This window comes from Amblyomma maculatum, chromosome 9, assembly GCF_055883805.1.
Source record: "Amblyomma maculatum isolate TAMU_Amacu chromosome 9, ASM5588380v1, whole genome shotgun sequence".
In the NCBI taxonomy this organism is placed as follows: domain Eukaryota; kingdom Metazoa; phylum Arthropoda; class Arachnida; order Ixodida; family Ixodidae; genus Amblyomma; species Amblyomma maculatum.
This window is the reverse complement of record NC_139352.1, coordinates 39,624,730-39,648,440: the sequence shown is the minus strand read 5'-3', so window position 1 is coordinate 39,648,440 and position 23,711 is coordinate 39,624,730. Positions and strand designations below refer to the sequence as shown.

At 44.2% G+C, this 23,711-nt stretch overlaps 2 long non-coding RNA genes across 5 annotated transcripts; both read right to left on the bottom strand.

The window, feature by feature from the left end:
- Positions 1-11,430: 11,430 nt before the first annotated feature.
- LOC146178888 (uncharacterized) lies at positions 11,431-22,833 on the bottom strand. The gene is made up of 2 exons (XR_014700670.1): positions 22,780-22,833; positions 11,431-13,126 (listed from the first exon to the last, which is right to left on the bottom strand). It is a non-coding gene; the product is annotated as an uncharacterized LOC146178888 (long non-coding RNA).
- On the bottom strand, positions 13,135-22,217 carry LOC146178889 (uncharacterized). Of its 4 annotated transcripts, none has more exons than XR_014700667.1 (2): positions 21,183-22,217; positions 13,135-17,468 (listed from the first exon to the last, which is right to left on the bottom strand). It is a non-coding gene; the product is annotated as an uncharacterized LOC146178889 (long non-coding RNA). The 4 variants fall into 4 exon arrangements; XR_014700668.1 differs by having other exon boundaries at positions 21,471-22,217; XR_014700669.1 differs by having other exon boundaries at positions 21,686-22,217.
- Positions 22,834-23,711: the final 878 nt, after the last annotated feature.

The following is a 23,711-nucleotide window of genomic DNA, read 5'->3' as shown; positions in this document are numbered from 1 at the left end:
ATAAAACAAAAACTAAGCCAGTGTGCAATGCTTTTCGCTTCGGTGGCAGCAGTGTATGTGGAAACGGCATGCTAGACCCCCCAGAAGCGACAGCCGAGAGCTGGGCTCCGTTGGGCAATAGAAAGGCTTCTAAAAAGAAAAAAAAAAAAAAAACACGTCTTCCCCAAGACGGGACGAGCAGGCTGTATATGGTGATGTACCCTAAGGCGTCGGGCCTTGCGTGTACGTGCTTTTTCGGCGCTCGGCATTTCTGCCGTAGTTTTTATTTTCTACTCGATGCGTCGAAACGAGTGGTGACGGTTCAGTGCGCGGAAAAACAGCCATGGCTGAGCAAGCTCCACAGCGCGTGCTGTTCGGGGGATTTCGGGCGATCGGGAATGTTGAGACTTAATTTAAGAATAACTGCTTAGTGCTCGGTAAGAAACTGTACGAAGCCAGCACGTGCATGGAGTGCGCGGGGAACCTCACAGTGCAGAAGGGCCCTCGGATTTCTTCAGAAAATGCGCTGCCGAAATGAAGACCGCCTTCTACGACGTCAGCTTGGAGGTAAGATTTATTCGGCCCTTTCGGCATCTCTTCACCACATATGTAATTCATTTTTTTTTTTGTATGTAGTTGTTGGCGAACCCACACAATATCACGGATGCCAGTTGCGTCTGCAAGGCCGGGTGCCACTGTTAACGATGCGACACATTGCTCTCGTATGATTTCCAAGGAAATCGCAAAAAAAAAAACGATTTTCGATTGCTTCCCGATGTTGTTGTTTTTTTGTATAACTATTATGACACCCATAAACACAAGAGCAGATAGAGCTGTTAGTTTAAAAGGACATTTTCTCTTTGCGGGGAACCATGAACGTGTGACAAGTCAGAAAGCGCGCACTCCTGCAATGTGCTTCGCTCTCCATGTCGTGCTTCTACGTCTTCTACGTCAGGCTAGGCTTCCCAAAAGCGAGCGCCGAGAACAGCTGGAAACTGGAACAGCTGGAAACTGGAAAAATTCCCGTTGGGCAGCAAGGCTCCGCGCTCTCTACAATACAGGCCGTATTATCAAGGGACTTTAGCCGTGTCCGAAGGCCTGTCAGCTCTGGTTACAACAACTTTTAGTAGTTGTCACAACTTTTAGAGCTCAAGTTGGCTCCAGAAGTAAAAAAAAAAAAAACCGTTTATTTTGTGATTTTCGCGTGCTAGCGATCGCTCGTGCATGCTTGAAAAAACCTAGCGTGAAGTACTGTACAAAAAAAACAAACGTGGGAAATGCGCAGCCTTAACGTAAAGCAATGGGTGCGATATGAGATTCGAAATGACTAAGTAAGTACAGGCCCTTGTTTCAGTCGGTGTTTATTTTTTTATTCTTACGGGGACCCAAAAAGAAATCGGAACACAGCGTCGGTGCTACCCACGGTTGCGGATCCAGACAGCCGCGTTTTACAGCGGCGCCTCCCAGACGGCGCCACATGTTCGGCCAAAGCTGCAGCGCACCAGGCCCATAGTGCCTAGAATATACTGGCACTATAGCGACACCACTGCTCTTTGGCGGGTAGTGCTTGTTTTCGATTTCGGCGAAGATGCGTATATTAGGTTTTACCACGCGCGGCTGAATCAAGCAGGAAAGTTCTACTGCCAAAATTGCTCCGAAGCAAAAGTTACTGCAAATGTGCAAGCTCCGCGCGCAGTTCCACCGATGCCTTCGAACGTTTAACCGAAAACGATCCTGCGGCTACCATGTCCTGCGGTTGAGGCGGAAATATTGTTAAGGAGTATAGACGTACCAAAATTTTAAATGCGTGTCGTTTCCTTTGAAAGAGTAACGACAGTTACGATACGAAATCCATATATACACCAGCTTAACAATAAGAATTATTTTCTCGAGCAGTTTCGGTTTCAATCACGCAGACCTTCGCAGAAATGACGTCACAGACGAGTTAAGAAATAATCGAAAATTAAGACGTCTGATGCCGCCACCGGATCCTAGCTTAAATAATAAAGAGGCCTTAGCCTGGCGGCGATTACAAGCCGGAAATTTCCCAAACCCTGTCTGGTTGTTTCACACCCAGATAGATGAGAGCTAAAAATGATAAATGTAAGGCCTGCGAAGCGAGGGGCATTCCCGGCGCTAGGGACATTAAAAGTAGAGAAGCCTGGGTAACCCTGCTGCGAAGCGACGTTAGCGACGTCCCCGCTGACCAGCAAAAAGCCGTCGGCCTGGCGGCTGAGGCCGCGAATAACCAATGTATATTCGCTAGTCCTTAGTCGCAGAGGTTCCAGCCCCCGTTCCTCAGGCCTGCGTGCCAGGAAATTAAAGTTTTAATCAATCAAGGTAACGCGTCATAAAATCTCTGAGGCTATATATAATCTCTGCTTATTCATTTGTTGTGATCCCAGTTCATAGACAGGCTTGCGTAAAAGTTTATGCGATATAAAATGCAATAACAACAACTCATTTCTGTTACGTCCCAGCTGTCATTCTGCGGTTAAAACCGAAACCTAGAGTGAACGAGAAAGAGAGAGAAAAAACATTGCGCAAACCACACGGCTGTACATATTTTGTAATGTAGAACAGCACATCATCCCAAATATACAGAGAACTGTAATTTGTCATCTATGCTCTTTTTATGAGCTGCTGCCTAAGATATCCGTGTCAAGATACATTGCAGGAAAATTCTCTGGTTCTAATCTGTGATTAAGAGGGAAAGGTGGATGGAGGGCAAGTCCACGAGTGATTTGTTCCGAGTCAGAGGTCGAAATTACTCCCTAGCCCTCCACTACTGCACTCATTTCTCTTTTTCCGCTTTCACTCCCACCTTCCTCCCTTCACAATGCTCCATTACCACTCCACTACCAGCACCTCTTTTTCTCTTCCCACCTTCACTCTCGCCTTCCTCCCTTTCATTACAGTGCCGTTCAGGTGTCCATAGAAAAAGTGTGGTGGATACTGTGCCTTTCCTTTTCTGTAAACCATTTATTATTATTTTGGGCCAAAATTTATAGTTCTGCAGCTGGTAGCAACATCAGCAGCATGGCCGGGCCATGATGCTTGGAATTAATGCCTATGGCTGAAGTGCTCTTTAAAAAACTCGCATAGATGATGGTGAGAGTTTTTGTCTATAGTAATAAGAAACTCCCAGTAAAAATGAAACAATTAACTCTAATTGGCTCTGCCAATAGGTATTAAATAGAACCAATTGGAAAGTCCTTGCTTCCAGCTGCTTATGACTGAGTCAGAGAGGAAACTATATTAGTCCAATTAGGACTTGTCAGCATGAAATGGACCCTGCGGTGACAGATTGGAAAATCCCTGTTTTCTGAGTCAGGGTTGAAAGCAGTTGAGTCTAAATCGGGACCAGCTGGGTTTCCAAACAATTCCAAAGAGACACAGCAGTGGTCTAGCTGATAGGTCATATTCCTAATAGACACTCAAGTCTTGGCCAACTGGTCTTGCCAATTGTCCCGATTGGTCTAACTGCAGCAACATATCCACGTTAACCCCTGCCGGGGTGGCGCAGTGGTTACGGCGCTCGAATACTGTTCCCAAGGGCGTGGGATCGAATCCAGGCCTCGGCGGCAGCTTTTCGATGAAGGCGAAAAGCAAGGCGCCCATGTGCTTGCTATGCGATGTCAGTGTACGTTAAAGAACCCCAGGTGGTCGAAATTTCCGGAGTCCTCCACTACGCCGTCTCTCATAGCCTGAGTTGCTTTGGGACGTTAAACCCCACAAACCAAACCATATCCATGTTAACATATGCATATTTGACACACATAGGAAAACTAATATAGCCTTTACAATAAGGTTTATTGGCAGCTTAACCTTTTAAATTGTATACATTGCTTTTGCTGCAGTCGAAAGCAAATTAAACAACTAGTACATTGAACTGACAAGCTCTATGACTCCTGTGTGTCAGGTATACGAGGGAAAGCAAAAAGCCAAAAGTATGGCAAAAGTGTGTTCTATGGATACGTGTACTCACTTACGTTAGAAGTGTCTGATTATATAAACTAATGTTTTTTGAATGTGATGCATGATCATTCGATTGGCGTGATTTCTACAAAAATGTATAGCTGACATAATCTGAATTCTTTCGTAAGAAGGTTGGCACATTAAAGTAAAGCGATGGCTTCACGAACCATTTCTTTTTTTTTTTGCACCACATTAATGTTCAGATTGGACACTTTACAAACCTTATTAGAGGGGTACACATTGTGAATGTCTCTTGAACCGATGCAGCTGGGTTCATTACGGTTAGTCCAATTGTGCCTTAATTTACAAATGCCAAGTTTCTAATTGCAATCAATCTGAAATTTCCCAACTGCAGTCAACTATTTCATTTCAATCGGCTATGTCGCTGAGAGCCGGCAATAAAAGCGACCGCAATGTCTCAGCATGTCAGCACTGAGTCATAACAGCATGGCTACTTTTGCCTAAGATGGTACTCATGTCTAAAGTACTTATGGCACAGATGTCTTATATAATTGGGATCCCTAAATATTTGTTCCCACAACCGAAACCTTTCCAGTGACCATCTTATAGTGAAAGTAGACAATTAATAAGTGTCCCATGCCCACAAAGAGCAGTTAGTATGCGATTGATTCACAAATTGTTTAACGTTTTGATTAAGGAAGGAGAAACGATAGAGCACGACCTGCATTTCTGAATACCCACCGTGAGAAACTCGCACACAATAACGGCAACCATCACAGCTTTCATAGTTATCGCCTTTAATGCAACACCATCCCCGGACATCAGGCAAAATTGTGTGAGCTTCCCATTATCACGAGAAAAATGTGAAAAAAAAAAAAGAGACGCAACAGTTTAGTTTCAAGCATGACCGTAAGTCAACAAGACAAACACTTAACTGTAAACTGTGCAACAGTGACGACAACCGATTCCTGCAATAGAACCTTGTAATCAGTTTTAGTGACAAAGGACCAAAATATGCACATATGGTAACAGAAAACTAGCAGCAATAAGATCAGGGAAGACGGGAAGAAGAGAGTTGTAAAAGCTAAAGAACAAGTCACTTGCAAATTCATAAAGATTAGAAAGCTCACTTTTTTTTCATGCCTCAAGCAATGCCGCGCAATGCAAAAAGCAAAACGAGTTGCTTCTGCAATGACTAGAGTTGAGCGAGAGAACAATTAAAATAACATCACAGTGGCACGCAGACTAAAACCAGTTAAAGTCCACATTAAACTCTCGCTTACACTTTGTGGCAGTGTCTCTTGCCAAATGAACAGCTAATAAAAATAACTGCCACTGGAAACGCTTCACGACCACCCATGACACCGAGAAACCTCTGAAGAAGTTCATTTATCTTGCACCTGCGCAACTGATTAAAGACAAAAGGTTTACAACTATTCTTTACACAGCATGATCTGCTCCTTTGAGCGGTAGTGCAGAAAGAAGTTTGGGTCACCTTTCTTTCAATTATTTGTTTTTCATTTCAATAACATGCCTTGAAGCATAAAATACTATCTACAAATACAGGTACTGGCCATATTATTTGCGAAAATCCAGTACGGGCTAATAAGTTCCGCTGACTCTGTTCTACCTTGCCTATTTGTACATCAACTAGAATTGGCAACAAGTTATAACCTCCGGTATAACTTGACGGAAAGCAGGAGTAACACAGAATATTCCTTTGAGTTGGAGAGACAAAGGTCGAGCTGTAGAAAAACCGCGCATGAAAGGATGCCCATATATGCAAGCCAAAGTGTTCTACATTTGACTACCTCCACATTCTGCAGTTTGCATTTCTTCATGCCAGCACAACAGAATGTCATGTTTTGTGAGCGTGAACTTTTTCCCAACAAACACAAATAACAATAAAGCGCAATGCTTTTCATAAATACAAGCTGGTACACAAGGTCGCAATGCATAATAACTTCATCCTCCCCTCCAGCATGCACACTGACAAAGTCTTAAAAGAAGTTGCTGCTTAAGTTGTCACAAGAAGACATTGAAAAAAATTTTGACGAAAACTTGCAACTGCTGGTGAAAATCATCAGCATATGAAATGCTACGGGCAACAAATCGAGGAAGCCACAGCAGCTCACTTGTGCTTTAGGCAGAAAGTGACATAATGTAACCAATATTATTACTGTGTAATGACTCTAATGATATTATTTGTTTGGAACTATTCAGTTACTTCGTTAGGTGGTTGCAACTAATCGATCAAATTAGTTACATTGCAGATGAAGTAACTGCAATTTTAATTGGTTCCCTTTTATCTGCCACGTGTACAAGACTGAACCTAACCTTGATTGTGTTCACCAAGCCACCCTCATCCAGTTCTTCCACTTAGTTCTGCTTATTTTTTAATTTTACTTTGGTTGTTTTTACCTTCTTTAACTCGTTTTTAGTTCTAATTATGTTTTTGCTTCAGTTCCTGCTCATCACCTTACTGCATACACTTTTGCCTTTGAAACAAAAGAAAGTCAGCAATGCGTTCATCTCCTTATCTTTGCACGCAAAAAACAATATAATAATAAAATACAAGTTTTACCCAGAGCGCCTCAGATCAACTTAAATGCCTAAAGTGTCACATCAATGTGCCGGACTATATAACTTTTGGCGTCACCATGCAAACATCAATAACTGAGATGGTCACACTATAGTTTTGTGGTGAAGGTGTAGCAAGCACCCAGGCTTGGGCTTTGCAAGTCAATTTATGCAATACCTTTCTTACATTAGAGCCATGAAGCCCAACTAACTCAAAAGCCAATAAAGGGACAGAACACTGGCAAAAATATGTCATGGGGTTATGGTGGAGGCGAAAAGACCTTGCCTCATATAGTACAGATCGGGCACTACAATATCAAAGAAAAGAGGCTTTACAATTTTAATTTGCCATTTAAAATCACATAAAATCAACTTGGGCGCTATCTAGTGGAGAAACCAGATTACTTTCACTGGTACCCCACGTGACCACATGTCAGCAAAATATAGCTGATTTTTTTAAGTACAAATTGTTCTTTTTTTTCTTGTAGGAGTGCTTCTCATAATTTATTATATTTTGCACTCTCTCCACTGCGTCCTTAAATAAAAACCACTCCTTTCGCACAGCGAGAGGCATGCTTTCAGGTTTTGCCACTAGATGGTGCCACAGTGTCTAGAATTCCATGAATGAAGCGATGATAGTGACCACTAAAACTTTCGTCGACAAGGCGTGCGTGATTGTGCTGTAACAGCCTTGGGTGTGAAACTGAAAAGAATGTTACTCTAATCAAAAATGTCTAATTACTGTCGGGAGAGTGAAAATTATATTTGTTTTCGGTACGTCTTTTTTGTCGACCACCAGTTGTCATCGCGGTCGCTGCTCATGGTTTCTAGCATCCGACTACATAAAAACGGGCGCATGCACTGATCGAAAAATTCTCAGTAAAAATTTTCTACAGCATTTCTACCAAAACCGTTATGAAATCGAACATTTTAGACATCAATCTTTCCATTGCGCCAAAAAAAATTTAAGACCTTAACTCCAGTGTTCTGTCCTTCTAAACAAAACACAGCATCTCTCATTTAAGTCAATCTACTCAGCTAAGCCCTTGAAATGCTCACACATTGAAGGTGCACCGCTAGACAATGAGACTTGATTCAATGAATGGCATTTTCAATATTAATTCAATACTTCCAAACACTGCACACTGTAAAGGCACTCAGAGGCAAAAGGCATGCCTTACATGGTCTGCAAAAATGCATCTTCATAAGTTCATTGCAACCATTGTTGGCAATGTGACACTTCCACTACGCTAGAGCTCTCCATCATACACTATATTTTCCGCAGATGTGCTTGGTGTCGCAGCAACCACAGAGCGACCGGCTGTTGTGGTTCTCCACAGGGGCTGCAGTGCCGTCACCAGGCCTTGGTCTGATACTTGCGAGTGTGAATGAGCACATGCTTACGCAGGTTGGATCGGTCGGCGAACGCCCGTGGGCAGTACACACACAGAAATGGGCGCTCGCCCGTGTGTGTGTGCAGGTGCATGTTAAGGTTCCACTTGCGCTTGAACCGCATCGGGCAGTAGGGGCAGGGCAGCCGGTGCAGGGGGCGCCCCTCCAGCACCTGGTCATAGCTGAACACACCGTAGCCGTCTCCACTGGCTGGCGCTGCGTGCGAGGTGATCAATTGTTCACAGGGCACAGTAATGTTGCTGGGTGAGTTGGTTTACAATCATCCTAGGAAGAGCAGCGCAGGCAGATACAAAGAGCTCCTTTTTATTTCGAACCAATTCATGCCATCTTGTTCCCCCCGCTTTTATCTCTTTCCTTCGTTTGTCTGGCACCTGTCAGCATTGCTCTTACTAGATCCACATGGCAATTTCTCTTGGCGGACTTTTCTCTCACCACCTCCAATTTAGCAGACATCCTAATGGTCGACAGTGCAGAAAAGACAAGGATGATTACAAGTAGCACTTGTGTTGTCTTACACGATTCCGTTGTTCTGTGCTACTACTTCTTTGACACCTTTTCTGCATTGTTTTGACACAAAAATTGTTTTAGGCCTTGCTGTGGGGGCGCAACTGTTAGGGCGCTCGACTACTGTGCCCAAGAATGCGGGATCGAATTTCGGCCGCTGCAGCCGCTTTTTGATGGAGATGAAAAGCAAGGCGCCCGTATCCTGTCCAGGTGGTCCGAATTTCCGGAGCCCTCCACTACGGCGTCTCTCATAGCCTGAGTCACTTTGGGACGTTAAACCTCATAAACCACAAAATTGTTTTAGAAACAACAAATGTGCCCACCGGAACACCCAATCTAATGGCTAACTGAAGTTGCTAACTAGCATCTCTGAATAAACAAGAAACTGCATTTTCTCCACACAGGTCAAATGCCGAGCACAAAGTGCCCACAGATATAACAAGAGATATCCAAATAAATGAAAGCAGCCAGCAGAAAAGTTCTTTCAGAGAAATTAAAGAAGCTGGACACACTCTAGGCAGTGCTGGCACAAAAGTTTCTTTGTGCACTGTTCTCAGTCCTTAAAAAATAGCGTCGAAAAATGTTTGAGAACAAAGTGCTTATATTCAGAGGTGCAAAGGGCACAGCTACACGACACAGACATTGCACCTTTGCATCTAAGGGCCAACCCCAAAAAAGCAGCCTTCAAAAGCCTGCAATCCATCTAGCATGGAAAAGTAAAAGAAATGAAAGAATATCTAAAACTGCTTAAAAATACTGCATTAATAAAAAAAAATGAAGAAGGTTCATCTTTTACTTTCTAGATGGGTGTTTATATCTCGTGCTCAGATCTCAAGACAGTAAAAATGTTGCAGCAAGATCGAATGCCTGTGGTGGCCAAGTTAATCGGCAAAACTTGTTGCTGAGGAGAGAAGCTGTCCATAGTGCGTTTACGTATTAAATGTGCTAGCATTGCACTAGCAATGAGTTGTAACGCTCAAAAGCTGTTTTACTTTTGGTGTGCACTGTGTAAATTTGGTTTTGTTCATGAGATTTAATGTTTCAAGGTGACTCGCGTTATCAATGACGCCACAGTGGAGGTGAAAATTTAATCTCTTCAGAGCTTGCGATATGCATTGACACTGCACAGTAGACGGGTAGCTTGCATTTCGCCTGCATCAAAACGCGGGAAGAATCAAATCTGGGTCCACTTGCTGCGCACTCTGACCACCGAGCCACCGTGGTGATGGCAAGGCTGTGAGACCGTTTGGCTGTGCTGCAGCTCACTCCTTTTGGGGTGTTACACTCTTTTAACGAAAAGAAGTGCCTCTGCTGGAAATGCCTTGGTGGAGTGCCGTGTGACTGGGTTATTATTACGGCTGCTTTTTCACCCCCAAACACGCAAACCAAGTGGCCTTCGAGACAGTCTGGTGGCCTAGCCATCGAGCCAAATTATGTAAGCTATACTTCTCCCTCTGTCAGCTGTGCTGTACTCGTTGCTTTGAAGGAATGCACCCAATGTAACAATGACATTGAACACATGAAATAATCTGCCCAAGCATGAGGCTTGTACATCAAATTGCTCTAAGCTACAAGTTCCTAGAAAAAGGGTTCCTTGTCCATACCAGCATGAAACTACTCTTCAAAACTCTGCTCCACGATTTCCATGGAATGATGAATAAAAACCACCGCCATTCATCACCACAAAGAGCTGAAATGCTGTTTAACGACTGGCCTTTGCTCTTAATTTCTGGTTCCAACTGTTATCACAATGCATTTTCATTATCACAAATTTCACACTGAAGGCAGAAGTGCATTATCAATGATTTCGAAGGTTGCAGCCTGAATACAGTTTGCATTATTACTTGCATACACTTGAACGATATGCCAAGCACCAAATTTCACCCCAATCACGTTCTTTGCTGAATTTAAACACATGTGCCTTGTGGGATCTTTTGTGACCAGTATGATCAAAGAACTCTCTGCTCGAGGCACTCCAATCTCCATGTTACGTGCTGTCACAACACAGGGGAGTGTTGTCAAGCCTAAAATAGTCTTAGAGAATATCGTACCTAGTGCAGGGCTTTTTCTCTCAGAGTTGTACACTGACATAAGCTCTCTCTTTTTTTACTTAGCACCAACACCTCGGCCAACTCGAATTGCACGGCAGAAACATGATGACACTGTTCCACAATGCGCAAAACGCACAGCCATGACTCCAAATGGGAGCTCTACGGGAACATGGCGCCCTACTGCAAATGAGAAAATGAAGCCCACTGCAACCAACCACCTACACATCTTCTTCCTTTCTTTCAAGTGCACACCAAAATGAACCAGTATCTTGGTGGAATGCAATGACCCTCGGTTTTTATCCAACACTGCAGGTCCGCTCAGTACGCAAAAATGGCACAAGGCAAAGTCCTACCTGCTCTTGCTACCTTGCCTAACAATGAGATCGAGTCACTTTTCTTGTCACAGAGCAAGGAACAATGTTTGCATGCACCACACCGCAATTTCAAATAAGCTTTGCCCCTCTTCACCCCCTCTAAATAAGTGGACAACTAACGAAGAAATGCCACGGACGTGTCCTAGCCAGACTTGCAATTCGGACCCCAAGATCTTCTCCGTGGTGTACACACAAAGAAAGCTGTGCATGCCACAGACTTCTCAAAAGTAGGCCCTTATGACTGCACAAAAACTCGCAAGAAAAAGTCACCAATTCTACAGGATCACAAAGCCGTCACAAGAACCTGCCTTTAAGCATCAACTACACCCACTGCTAAGTGTATGCTGCCATATGTAGGGCCATAGCTTTCTGGTCTCTCCAAAACCTTTCATCTGAGAAGACAATATTTGGAGGCTCTTTAAGCTCCGCCTTTAAAGGTATGACCTGACAGCCTTAATGGATCCCATGTGCAGACTTCCACTGCAGATCCTCGTTAAGCTTAATTACTTACACTTTAATTTGTGGTACTACCAGCCCACAAACACTACAATACAGTTGTAAGCTACCACATTCCATGACAAACAACCGCACACAGATATAAAACCTTGCTTTAATGAGCCACATGAACGTGCTTGCATGGCCTTGAGGCCCAACATGTCTGGAACCGAGGGGTCCTAGAAGAGGGGTCCTAGAGGTACCACCCGCTAACCAGTCGGTACACGACCATTCACCTGCCAGAGCTATGTCCCCGATTTCTTGTTCACAATGTCAACGCTGCATTTTCTGGAGAATAAGGTCTCTAGTGATTTCACATTAAAAATGAGGACAACTGCTACTCCAATGCTTTTATGCCTACCCTTCAGAGTGCAGCATGTTTCAATTAAAGAAGGAACTGCTCATTATCGTCCACTTGTACGCAGGCCCAGACCAAAGCGAATTTTCCCTTCTATTACAAAGTTCCCAACTGCTTACGACTCTACACTCCACCAATAAACAAAATGCGTGCGAAATCATTCAAGCACTACCCTTGTCAAAAAGTAAAGAGCACGAAAGGTTTGCTTCAATGCAGGAATGCCTTAAATAGCATCCCAGCATCAGGCAAAAGAAAAATATTTAGTGCGGATATTCTATTCTTCTAGAGGTTTGAAATGCTGCCGTTGCATAACAAGCAATATAGCGTGACTCGCGGGCAAATCCTGTAGCCTCTAAACTTTCGGCCAAGGCCGTACGTCAAAGCCGAGTCACGTTCACTGCACGAAAACAATTCAGTGCACGCCACCGCACACATATCTGACAGCAGTGAGTCTTAGACTGACTGAGAAGAAAAATGAGAAAAAAAAAAAGGAGTTCTCTTCCCTGTTTTAGAGAGCAACTGGCATATGTAAACGGTAAGATTTCAACTGATGTCTGATTTGAGAAACGTTGCGCAGCATAAGAACAAGCATTAAACAATGTGATTTAAGTTAAAAATAACAGCAGCAGAGATTCCACTCAAAGCTGAAATAAGTTAAAAAAGAACAAAAAAAAAAAAAGCACCCTGACGGAGACAAAAGGTGCGGGTGTGTAGACACGTGTGAAACATGAGCACTTCCCGAACACATGACCAGAATATAACAAAGAATATAACAAGTTTGAGTGCCGTCAACTTGCTCTGTTATGCACAGTACATGCGAGCAGTGTTCGTCGACGTCTCATACCGTAAGGGGGTGCAAAGTAGGGGAAGTGATTATACAATGGTGGCAGACATGATACTCTCTGCCCACGGCGGAAACACACGAGGACAGAAGGTTCATAATTAGCACTGTTGTGCACAGCACATCTTATCGCCTTGCTGCAGTCTCACTGTCATCCCGAGCTTCCCATCATATGTAATAAGGTGAACAAAAATACTGGAATGCTTTGTCCAGACCAAAGACTCTTCCACTGAGCATTCCTTTGGTGTTCCATCAAACACTCGGTCTGCTGAACGTCACGACTACACAAAGCAGAGAACGCAATTAGGCTGGCAGATTGAAGGTACGGCGAACGTTCAGGATTTGTGGACGCGGCTGTGGCGCGTCAGCACCGACTTCTGTGCAAAGCCGGCACAGCAGACGGGGCAGACGAATGGGCGCTCGCCCGTGTGGGTGCGCACGTGGTCCCTCAGGTGGGGCTTCTGCTGGAACACCCTTGGGCAGAACACGCACGACAGGGAGGCCCGGCCCACGTGAAGGCGCCGGTGCGCCAACATGGCCGACCGACTGTCTGACGGGAAGCCACACACATCGCAGCGGATGGCATCAGTCCCTGCGCCACCAAAAAACGGTAACTTACGCACAAAATCCTGGCACTTGTCAGCAATTTCTACGAGAAAGAAATCTCGCCGATACGAGCCTCACGAGACTGTGACGAATGTCTGTATGACGAAAGCTGAACGAACATTTGCTCGCTTAAATGCGGGAAATGCGTTCATAAAACATTCGTTCTGTGCACCGTCACTTGCAGTGTTTGTGGTGCTACCTAGTGACAAGTGATTGTCATACTGGCGATGAGCGGGCATTAATGGGCAGTGTTCGCAGGCCAAGTTACTCCCCCTTTGATATCATCCGTGGGGGCGTGGATGAACGTTGAGAACATTCAAAATAATGTCCATCGTAGAAAATAAATTACAGCCAAAAAATTTTACACAATCATACCGTGCTGAAATTTGTACTAGCCAAGTCCGTATCACAGAGATTCTACAGTTGTTGTTTTTTGCTGATACAGCAGCAGCATTCAGATGTATGTGGTTCGTTTGTCTAACAGCACCAAGCAAGTGTCAAAACAAAACTGTACAGAACTTTATGGCAAATCAAAGCAGCAAAGCAGCTAGTCAGCATATGAGCATATGAGATGCTATATTTTGTTATTGTGTTTTGGCACTGCCCAAGTGATGCAGTAAGCAATGGCAACTGCTTTTTTTTTTAGGTCAAGCAAGAAATTTAAGCAATGAAACAATCCGTTATGGCATGACTTCGATGTCATGCAAGTATGTTGACCGATCTTGTCAAAAAACAGATAGCCAGTATGACCACCTACTCTGTGCTTCAACGTTAAAGGTTAAAAAAAAATTGGCCACACGCACATTCCACGCTGAACACATTTCCCTTATAACATGAAAAATGGAATCCAATGAGCCCAAAATCAGCAACACAGCTGCAAAGAATTGCGTCTCTCGGGCATTTAAAAAGAAATAGACAAAACAACAAAAGAAAGCAGCAGAACTTCAGAGAATGCATACCATACTTCATCATCATCAGCTTGACTATACCCACTGCAGGGCAAAGGCCTCTCCCATATTTCTCCAATTAACCCGGTTCTATGCTAGCTGCATCCACTTGACCCCTGCGAACTTTTTAACCTCATCCGCCCACCTAACTTTCTGCCGCCCCCTGCTACGCTTTCCTTCCCTTGGAATCCAGTTTGTTACCCTAAGCGACCATCAGTTATCCTCTCTTCACACTACATGTCCTGCCCATATCCATTTCTTCTTCTTAATTTCCGCTAGAATGTCGGTAACTTGAGTTATTTCTCTATCCACTCTGCACGCTTCCTATCTCTTAATGTTACCCCTACCATTTTTCTTTCCATAGCCCTCTGCAATGTCCTTTACTTAAGTAGAACCCTCTTTGTTAGCTTCCACGTTTCAGCCCCATGATAAGTACAGGTAAGATGCAACTGTTGTATACTTTCCTCTTGAGCGATACCGGTAAGCTGCTAGTCATAATCTGCGAGTGCTTGCCAAATGCGCTCCATCCCAATCTTACTCTTCTTATTTCCTTTTCATGGTCCGGATCTGCGGTTACTACCTGTCCTAAGTCGACATATTCGCCTACTACTTCCAGTACTTCGCTACCTAATGTAAACTGCTGTTCCTTCCCGAGGCTGTTGAACATTATCTTAGTCTTCTGCATACCATACTTACTCAATTCTAAAGTGTTCATTTCTTGCAGAAAAATTTGCTCAATGTTTCATGGGTGTTACAAATGTGGGCACATTAGAATCAAGTGAATATGCTAACTACTGCACTACTCAAGCTTTTCACAGAACTAGTAAAGATGGTGGAACCATCTTGACACGATGAGGTGTTGCCCAACTTCTGCAGCACTGAATATGCACAAGCTGTTTGAATTGGAAAGCCATGTCACCTTATGAGGAGTAGAAACTTCCTCATTCTGCACCATGCACGTGACAGTGAGCTGCTCAAACATTTTCACTGCATCACTTGTATGTAAACTTCCCCCAGTGTGGGTGCGAGTCTTGGAAGACCCGCAGTTAAGAGCTCACTCTGTTCAATTTTCCCACTGCGTAAAATAATACTACTGCTATTTCTGGCTTGCTTATGCTTTTTCAGCCGCAATTTGTCACCAAGAAAATTAATTTTTCCCACCCACTTATTTTAAACTTTTCACCAAACTGACAGGAATGCTGTGATCACTGACAGGAAGAGAATGGTAACACAGGCTGAAGGCGAAAAATGAGCATGGGGGTGAAACGAAGATCAATAGAGTAGAATGTTGGGCCAATGGGTAGTACATAGTAAAACATATGGTGAGCGGATTTTGTCTTAGTTGTTCAGTATTCTTTGCGTTACGTGTGTAACAATGTATGCATTGCCAACTGTCCCAACATTCTACATTGCCGCACTCTGGAAGTAGACTAACTCTGTAGATCGACACACACAAAAACTGCCTTTATGTCAGTGCAGTTTGCTCGTGGAAACACCCATAGGTGGCCACACTTGTAGTCAACTGTCTTTTTTTTTTTTGTCTCTTCTATCTTATAGAAACTACATTCTGCAACGAAGCTGCATTTTTTTCCCCTTAGAGTGCAGTATTCTATCCACTGACACTGGATAATCCTATACTTGGTTGAAACAGCGAGAAGGACAAGGACATAGAAGGGGACGCACATCGTTTTTCATGCTGTTTCATCCTACATGAGTAACCTGTTGTGCTAAATTATACCGCATTCAGCGTCACTTTGAAGCGAGGTTTGCCAGCCTCTGTTTTGATCTTGTAACTACAAATAAAACCTTGCTTTCGGAGCCATTTTGCCATGGTGGAGAAGAGGGATCACAACCATGAGCCACAGATAAACCACAACGCATAAAACACATAACCATAATGCAGTGTGAAAAAGTTGGACTGGTCCCTGCCATACCCAGTCGCACCCACACCAAGTACCAGCCTCCTCAAGACGCGGTGGCAACACGGACAGCTGGCAACTATACTCAATGCAAGCCTGCACTAGGATTGGAGGAAACTCAACAACACTGGACAGCTTCGGCACATCTCCGCCATTACAATCATCCTGGGGATCCACCTGTGGAAAAGCGATCCAGCCGTTGCTGCCACAAGAGCACTGCGCCAAAACTCTTGCAGGAAAAAGGAGACAGCAACTAACAAATGCACATTTGACGACAGCAAAAGAAGAGACCGACACACCGCCACCACTGTCGGTAAAAAAGCAGCTGCAAAGTTACCTGCATCGAATCTTGCCTTGTGCCCACATCATGCAAACCTGCCTTACAAGCAGCAGCCTATCAGAGGGTGATCATGTGCTTCTTTCTGAAGCTCTAAACCAAGTAGACCAAGGCTTTGTAGGACTTGCTACGGAGGCTAGTTCAGAATGGAATGACTCAAGAGCTGCACTTGGTGGAGACAGACAAGAACAGTGAATGCACTTTACCAATTTTGTCTGTCTCTGTTAACTGCATCCACATATTTCCTAGAAGCACAGCTTCTTAATGTGGCTTGGAGTCTGCGTTGTTGCAGAGATGTGCAGTGTTTCCCCTCAACAGCCAGCATTCATTGCTGACAAACGTTTTCATTGCAAGGGCCCCAAAGAACCCCCTCAGAAACAAGGTCATTTTGTAAGCTCTCAAATCGTACCTACTAATTGTGAGTCTCACGTTGCACTCAACTCGTGACGTCGAAAATGTAAGCTTCATGCTGAACACCTTTGCTGGGCTTGCTGGTTCGTGCTATTCAATGATAACAGCTGCAGCAAAGGCAAGGCACAGAGCATCTGGGAAATTAAACCTGCACCGTTTTCACAAGTTAGTTGCTTCATAGCAATATATTTTGAAGACACCACTGATGAAAACACAGAAGATACATGAAAACAACACGACCAGAGCCACACTCACAAATGCACTTTATTTGCACATGCCTACATCCATATTTATTTGTCCATTTTCACCTTCAGGGCCGTACAGGTGTAAGGCAAGTGTAGCTGCATCAGAAATGCAAGCCAACTAACACAGCTGTGGCTATCTTACATGAATGAAAGCATGTGCAAATATCAAACTTCAGTAGCGAGCGGCACTGGTCCAGTTGTTTGCACGTGCTTTCTGCGTCCGCGCTCTCTCTTTGGCACTGTCTTTAAGATGCATAGCTTTCTCAATGATGGCCGAGCCATATCTTCAGTGAGGAACGGTGGGGAGTGGTGTCACAAAGGGTATCACAAAACGTCACATCAGTGAGAACATGACAATGCTGTTGTAGGTGGTGCTGAGCACTGCACAGTTCAGTGCGGTGCTGCGATCTTTTGCAGGGCTGTGCATTCCTGGCGTGGCAAGGAGGAAGGACCGCAGCATCTTGAGCTCCTGGGGTGAAGTACGCAAAAGTTAGTTATGCGTGAATAACAAGCACACGCAAATGAAAAGAGAGCACTCTCCAAACGAGTGTCGTTAAGGTGTAGGGCGTAATGATGCATAAGAAGCTAATGCTATCACGTGTCAAACACAGGGTTAGAAAGATATGACTGTTGCGCTGAATGAACACTATCGTTTAAAAAGATTAGTTAGCTAGAAATATTTCTATCTTTTAGGAATCGAGTAAACATGTAACATGTCTAAAACTGCATTTTCTCCTAGGAGCTACTTGAGGTAGAAAGCAGAGTATTTCAGCGTATATATACTATGATGCGACTCCAGGAGTGAGAAGCAATATACTATCTCCCTGTGGATAAGCATAAAAGACCACGCACAACCCACTCAACAAAAGTGAAACTAAAGGTAACCCAATTCCACAAATATACATGGTTCAGCAAAAAGACTGTAATGGAACTTTCCAAAACTCTTAAAAGTTAGTTTCCTTAACTTACATACTGATTAAGAAGAAAAGACACAGCTGAAAGTCAAGTGAAGGCGAAGTGCTCGCCAAAGCTCGGCAGCTGCCAGTGCTGCCATCACTGGAACCATGTCCACCTCGTTTATATTTTAAAATACATGAACTGCAGCCTTACCTAGGTTGACCTTGCTCTCTCAGAGCGAAGTCCTCTGTCCGAAACATTAGCTAGTGCAATGATTTGCACTGCTAGTACGGATGGAGGCCTATTCAATCTCCACGTTTCATGAGTGAATGAGAATCCTAGATGATGTTAAAATTGCTAGTTTTAAGCTTCGTCTAATCCTCTACTTTTTTTTTTTTTTTTCACTTTTCATGCTTTTGTGTCCACTAATAAGAATGCAATCAAAAATAAAAGTTAGAGATGCCCACGCCTTTGTGTTTCCATATTATGTAGCATAATTTATTGCAAACTTCTATGCCAATCACAATCTCCGTAAAAGTACTGCTGATGTTCGAATACAAGGTCTACTCGATTTGGCTGCACTCGCTGCACTTGGCAACAGGCCAGTTAAGAGATTTGATGAACTCGCACTGAACTAGGCCTGCACCTTTGCAAAAAAAAAATATATAGCGCAGCTATTTTAGCCAAATAGAGTAAACCAACAGCAAGCTATGAGAAAGAAAACAACCACTGTAACATTCAGAGACATGATGAGAGCAGAGTAGTTTGGGGCGCAAACGCATGCTAATGACACCCTAGTATAAATCAAGACAAAATGGGCATGGTTATGACATGTAATGTGAATGCAAGATAAATTATAGTCAAAGGTAATGGAGTGAATTCCAAGAGAAAAAGAATCACAGCTGGTGGTGACAAGTCAGGTAAGTAGATAAGGTAAGGAAGTTTGTGGGGATAAAGTGGCCATAGCATAGCTGTGGGACTGGGCTAAGTAAAGGGTACTAATGTGGAAGCTTGAGCGAATTAGTGATCGATAATTGTGAACAGAGTGTGGACAACGAAAACACTTAAAAGGCGACGACAGCCACGTTTTCCTTTCTCCGCAGAGTGTGTTCATGCTGGCATGACTTTCAATTCAGAGTGAAAGAAATGCATCTTATGGTTTTAGTATGCTGAAAGAGCTTGCTATGCCTGATAAAAGGTGAGTCATCCCCACCAGCCCCCTTTTTTTTCATCTCAGGACTTTTGCTTTCTCTTTGTTCTCATAGTGTAGGCAGCAAGCGGCTTTCTATAATAAGGAGTTCTGCTTCAACAGCTCAGCCACGCCAACAATGACCATTTACGCAAAGCAGGATATACAAAACCTGAGTGATCTTAGTGGTGTGATGTAGCCCACTGCTTAGCGCAGCCAACTCTCAATATCATACCAAGATCAGAAGCATAAACCATGTCTCCGATTTCATCCATCAAAGAGAAAGGCGGGCTAGATGGTGATTAGTATTGGAACGCATGTTACAACCTGTTGGTTTCTTCCTTGTCCGCTGTCCTTTTGCGTGGCTGTAACGTGCATTCAGATTTCATTCAACAGCTCTGTATATCACAATTCAGGTTTTAGAGAATGAATGAAGTGCCTTTTTCTTCATTTAAAACTTTTCACTATGTGCTGGCAAACATCCACATGGAATAAACTAACTTTCTCAAAAGAAGAAAAATACAGTCATCTCTTCGTGTCAATGTGTGCTAATAAATGGTGATTGCATGGCCACAGGTGTTGTTAGGCTTATGATTCACTAAATGCACTTGAATACACTTGCTTTTTCCAAACACCACAATGAAATGCGCTGCTAGCATTGGCCCCACATTTACAAGTGATTGGTCCTATAAGACGGTACCAAGCCTCCTTCCATACATAGCTGCCTTGCCTGCAATAGTTGACAAATTTTCCTAGATGGGCTCGCCAGGATATCAACACAGCAATTTCTTCAACATTCCAAAGTCCAGAAGCAATTTGGTGACATTGGCACAGAAGTCACGAGGGCTGCTACGCCAATGGTCCTAGTTCAACCCACTGGCCTCACTACATACCAGGAGGATATCACCATGAGCACTGCTTGTGAGTAAACTGCAAGCAATAGAAGAAGAGTAGACCACCATTCACACCGAGCCGTTCACCACAAGAGCGTCAGAATTTTGAATGTTGCTACAGTGATTCTTGTCAATCCCATCAGTTTACTTTCCCGACTTTTGCAGGCACGTGGTGAGCAACTTCAGCAAGAAACAGCCTCCCTACTCTTCACACCTCGTGATTTTTACTTTTCTCATTGTTCTTACAAAGCAAATACCAAGGCCACGGTGCAATCCTTGTAGACATTTTCGTGGAAACTGCCGTTTTCATTGAATCACATACTTTCTCAGAATGTAAAGGTGGTCATATAAAGGAGTGTTTTCAAAGAAAGACCCATGAGACTGCTTGAACAGTGCCACAAGGCCAGCTTATAGAGTTCTGGTTAGTTGGTTGGTTTAGAGGGTTTAATGTCCCAAAAGTGACTTAGGCTATGAGGGACGCCGTGGTGGAATGCTCCGGGAATTTGTAGCCCCTTGGGTTCTTTAATGTAAACCAACATGCACAGCACATGAGTGCCTTGCTTTTCGCCTACATCAAAAAATGTCCACCGCAGCCAGGATTTAATCTTGCGTTCAGCAGTTGAGCTGAGGCACCTCGGCTCGGTTTTGAGAGTTTTAGAATTTACCCATATAAATCTAGTGTCCTTCATATAAGGCATCGCATTTTCTTTTTTTTTTTTTTTTTGCAGTATCACGAAAAGACTATTGTGTAAAAGCTTGCACTCACGATAGGTTCACCATTCAAGAGACAAATTTTTTCCTGTACTAGAGTTGAAATATGTGCATTCGGAAAGGTGTGCCACTCTTTCTGGAATGTCATTTTCAGATTCGACTAAATCAACTACATATTGATTACTCAAGAAAAAAAAAATTATTTGTATGTGCTGTAAATAACTACATTGCACTTCATGAAAGAAGAAAATTTTTGTACATTGCAATAAGGAAACAATCGTGTGTAATGAGAAATGCGATTTTAAAGTGGATGTCAAATATTATGGGCTTTACTACACGTAACAGATAAATCATTTGCCTAGTATCCTGCATTTTAAGACGGCTCACAAGTTACCGTTTGGAAATATCACCAATAAATGGGTGATTATGAACTTTAAAAAGGAGCGAACTTTCAAATCAGGCTTACTTTTAGTATGCTGCCAGAACTACTTACCCAGACAACATTCAATAACGAGCTCACCGTCGCAGGGTTGGTGCAACCACTGATGCACCACCTGTTTCTGGATGAACCATTAAGTAACGCTGGTTGTACTAGTTGGATAATTACTGCATAGAATATTAGCAGAAATAAACAGTACGAGACATGTGGACAACACGCGCGCTACTGACGACAGACAGCAGAAATTCGCAGTTTTCATTGTTCCCCTGTCTCATAACCTAGCTTTAAAAGCGTCATCCACTCTGTGTCTTTCTTAGATTTCAATAAGCAGAGGATAACTACCGATGAACTCGAACACTGTGATCATCTGATGATTTCGAAGCTTTCCACCAGGCAATATTTTTTTCGCCGGCGCAAACCGCACACTTTCGCGACTCCGAGTCGAGTCCTCTGTTCGAGACTCCTGAGCACAGCTGGCAGAGCACAGAAGCGACTACCGCCCTCAAGGAAACGCCTTGCTGGGCCTGGCGGTGACAAACGGAACAACCAAATTTTACCGAAGCGCTGTGGGCGTCCGTTTGCGCACCGTATGCAGTATGCTGCCAATGCGGTAGGAACCATGTGGTCGGAACTGCGCGCAAGAGCAACAGCTGCAAAACTGTGGACGCCGAGGCGCAACAGTCCTCACAGCAACGTTCTGTATCGGGCAGCCAAGCGTGGATCCTGCGCCACTTGCCTCAAGTTCCTCGAAAGGAACAGGCGTGCTGCGAAGCGCTTCAAAGCGACAAGCCGGCGCAGCCCGGTGTTCCAAACATCGCACTTCCATAAGCTCGCCGAGGACCAGCAGGAACCGACCACGGCGTCGATTACAAAGCACTCACAGCGAAACGCCGCTGGCTAAGACAGCACCGGACAAGGGTGATTGTTTTGCGATTTTAAAACCACGATCGCAATCGAATATACACTGGTTTTGCTGCTAGCATTCACAGAACACTTCCACAAAACAGCTTGCAACAAGCCGCCGCCGCCAGCGCGCCAAGCCAAACTTGACTTGGAACGGCTCCACGTTCGGCTTGCTGCCAGAACTGCCAGAACCGTACCGGAACTATACCGGAACTTCGAACGCTTGCATGCAAGTGGACATGGAGGAAGGAAAGAACGTTTCCTTCCTCCATGCATGTGGAGAAGAACACTGTACACGTAGTAAACTACGCCTTCGTTGTTGACTTTCATTCTCGAGTTCACGTCAGTGTCTTCTAAATAGCCGACGTTCGTGTCCACTGCCTCTGGCCTGACAAAAACAGCTTCTCCAGAAACCACATAAAATTGTTTACTATAATTTCTCACTTCCCCAGAAGGGCCGACCACAGCCTCTGGATGACACGTAAACTACGTCCACTGCCTCCTGCCTGATAGGTGTCTAGATAAAACAAAATAAAAAGAGCTCACGTCGGTGTCCTCTAAATAGCCGAAGTTCGTGTCCACTGCCTTCGGCCTGACGAAAACAGCTTCTCCGAAAACCACCTAAAATTGTTTACTATAATTTCTCGCTGCACCAGAAGGGTCGGCCACAGCCTGGATGACACGTAAACTACGTCCACTGCCTCCTGCCTGATAGGTGTCTAGATAAAACAAAATAAAAAGAGCTCACGTCGGTGTCCTCTAAATAGCCGACGTTCGTGTCCACTGCCTCTGGCCTGACAAAAATAGCTTCTCCAGAAACCACCTAAAATTGTTTACTATAATTTCTCACTTCCCCAGAAGGGCCGACCACAGCCTCTGGATGACACGTAAACTACGTCCACTGCCTCCTGCCTGATAGGTGTCTAGATAAAACAAAATAAAAAGAGCTCACGTCGGTGTCCTCTAAATAGCCGAAGTTCGTGTCCACTGCCTTCGGCCTGACGAAAACAGCTTCTCCGAAAGCCACCTAAAATTGTTTACTATAATTTCTCGCTGCACCAGAAGGGTCGGCCGCAGCCTGGATGACACGTTTTTGTTTGTTCACCAGATTTTCTTACGTACTTTTTTTATTTTGTTTTATCTAAACACCTATCAGGCAGGGGACAGTACAGTTATGTACAGTAAATAAGACTTGAAATTTCTCCAACCAACACTTTTATTTTATAAAACCCGACGTTTCGGAGCCGGCTCGGCTCCTTCTTCAGGGGTGCATGACGCGGGGCTGCGTGCAGCTATAAGTAAAGGAAAACCCCCCTCCTTCCTTCGCAAATAACATCAACCGGACAACAGGCAACCTCCCTGCTGTATACTTGCAAGGTCTTCGCTCTCTCCTGGCCACTTCACAGAAGAAAAGAAAAAAGTCGCCAGCGAGCACACCTGCACCTGCGGCACCCTCACTCTTCTAAACCCCCCTCCTTCCTTCTCATTCCTTTCACACACATTCCACCCCCTCCCCATTCTCCCCCCCCCCCCCACCTTCTTCTCCCCCTCGACCATTCCTTTACTTATAGCTGCACGCAGCCCCGCGTCATGCACCCCTGAAGAAGGAGCCGAGCCGGCTCCGAAACGTCGGGTTTTATAAAATAAAAGTGTTGGTTGGAGAAATTTCAAGTCTTATTT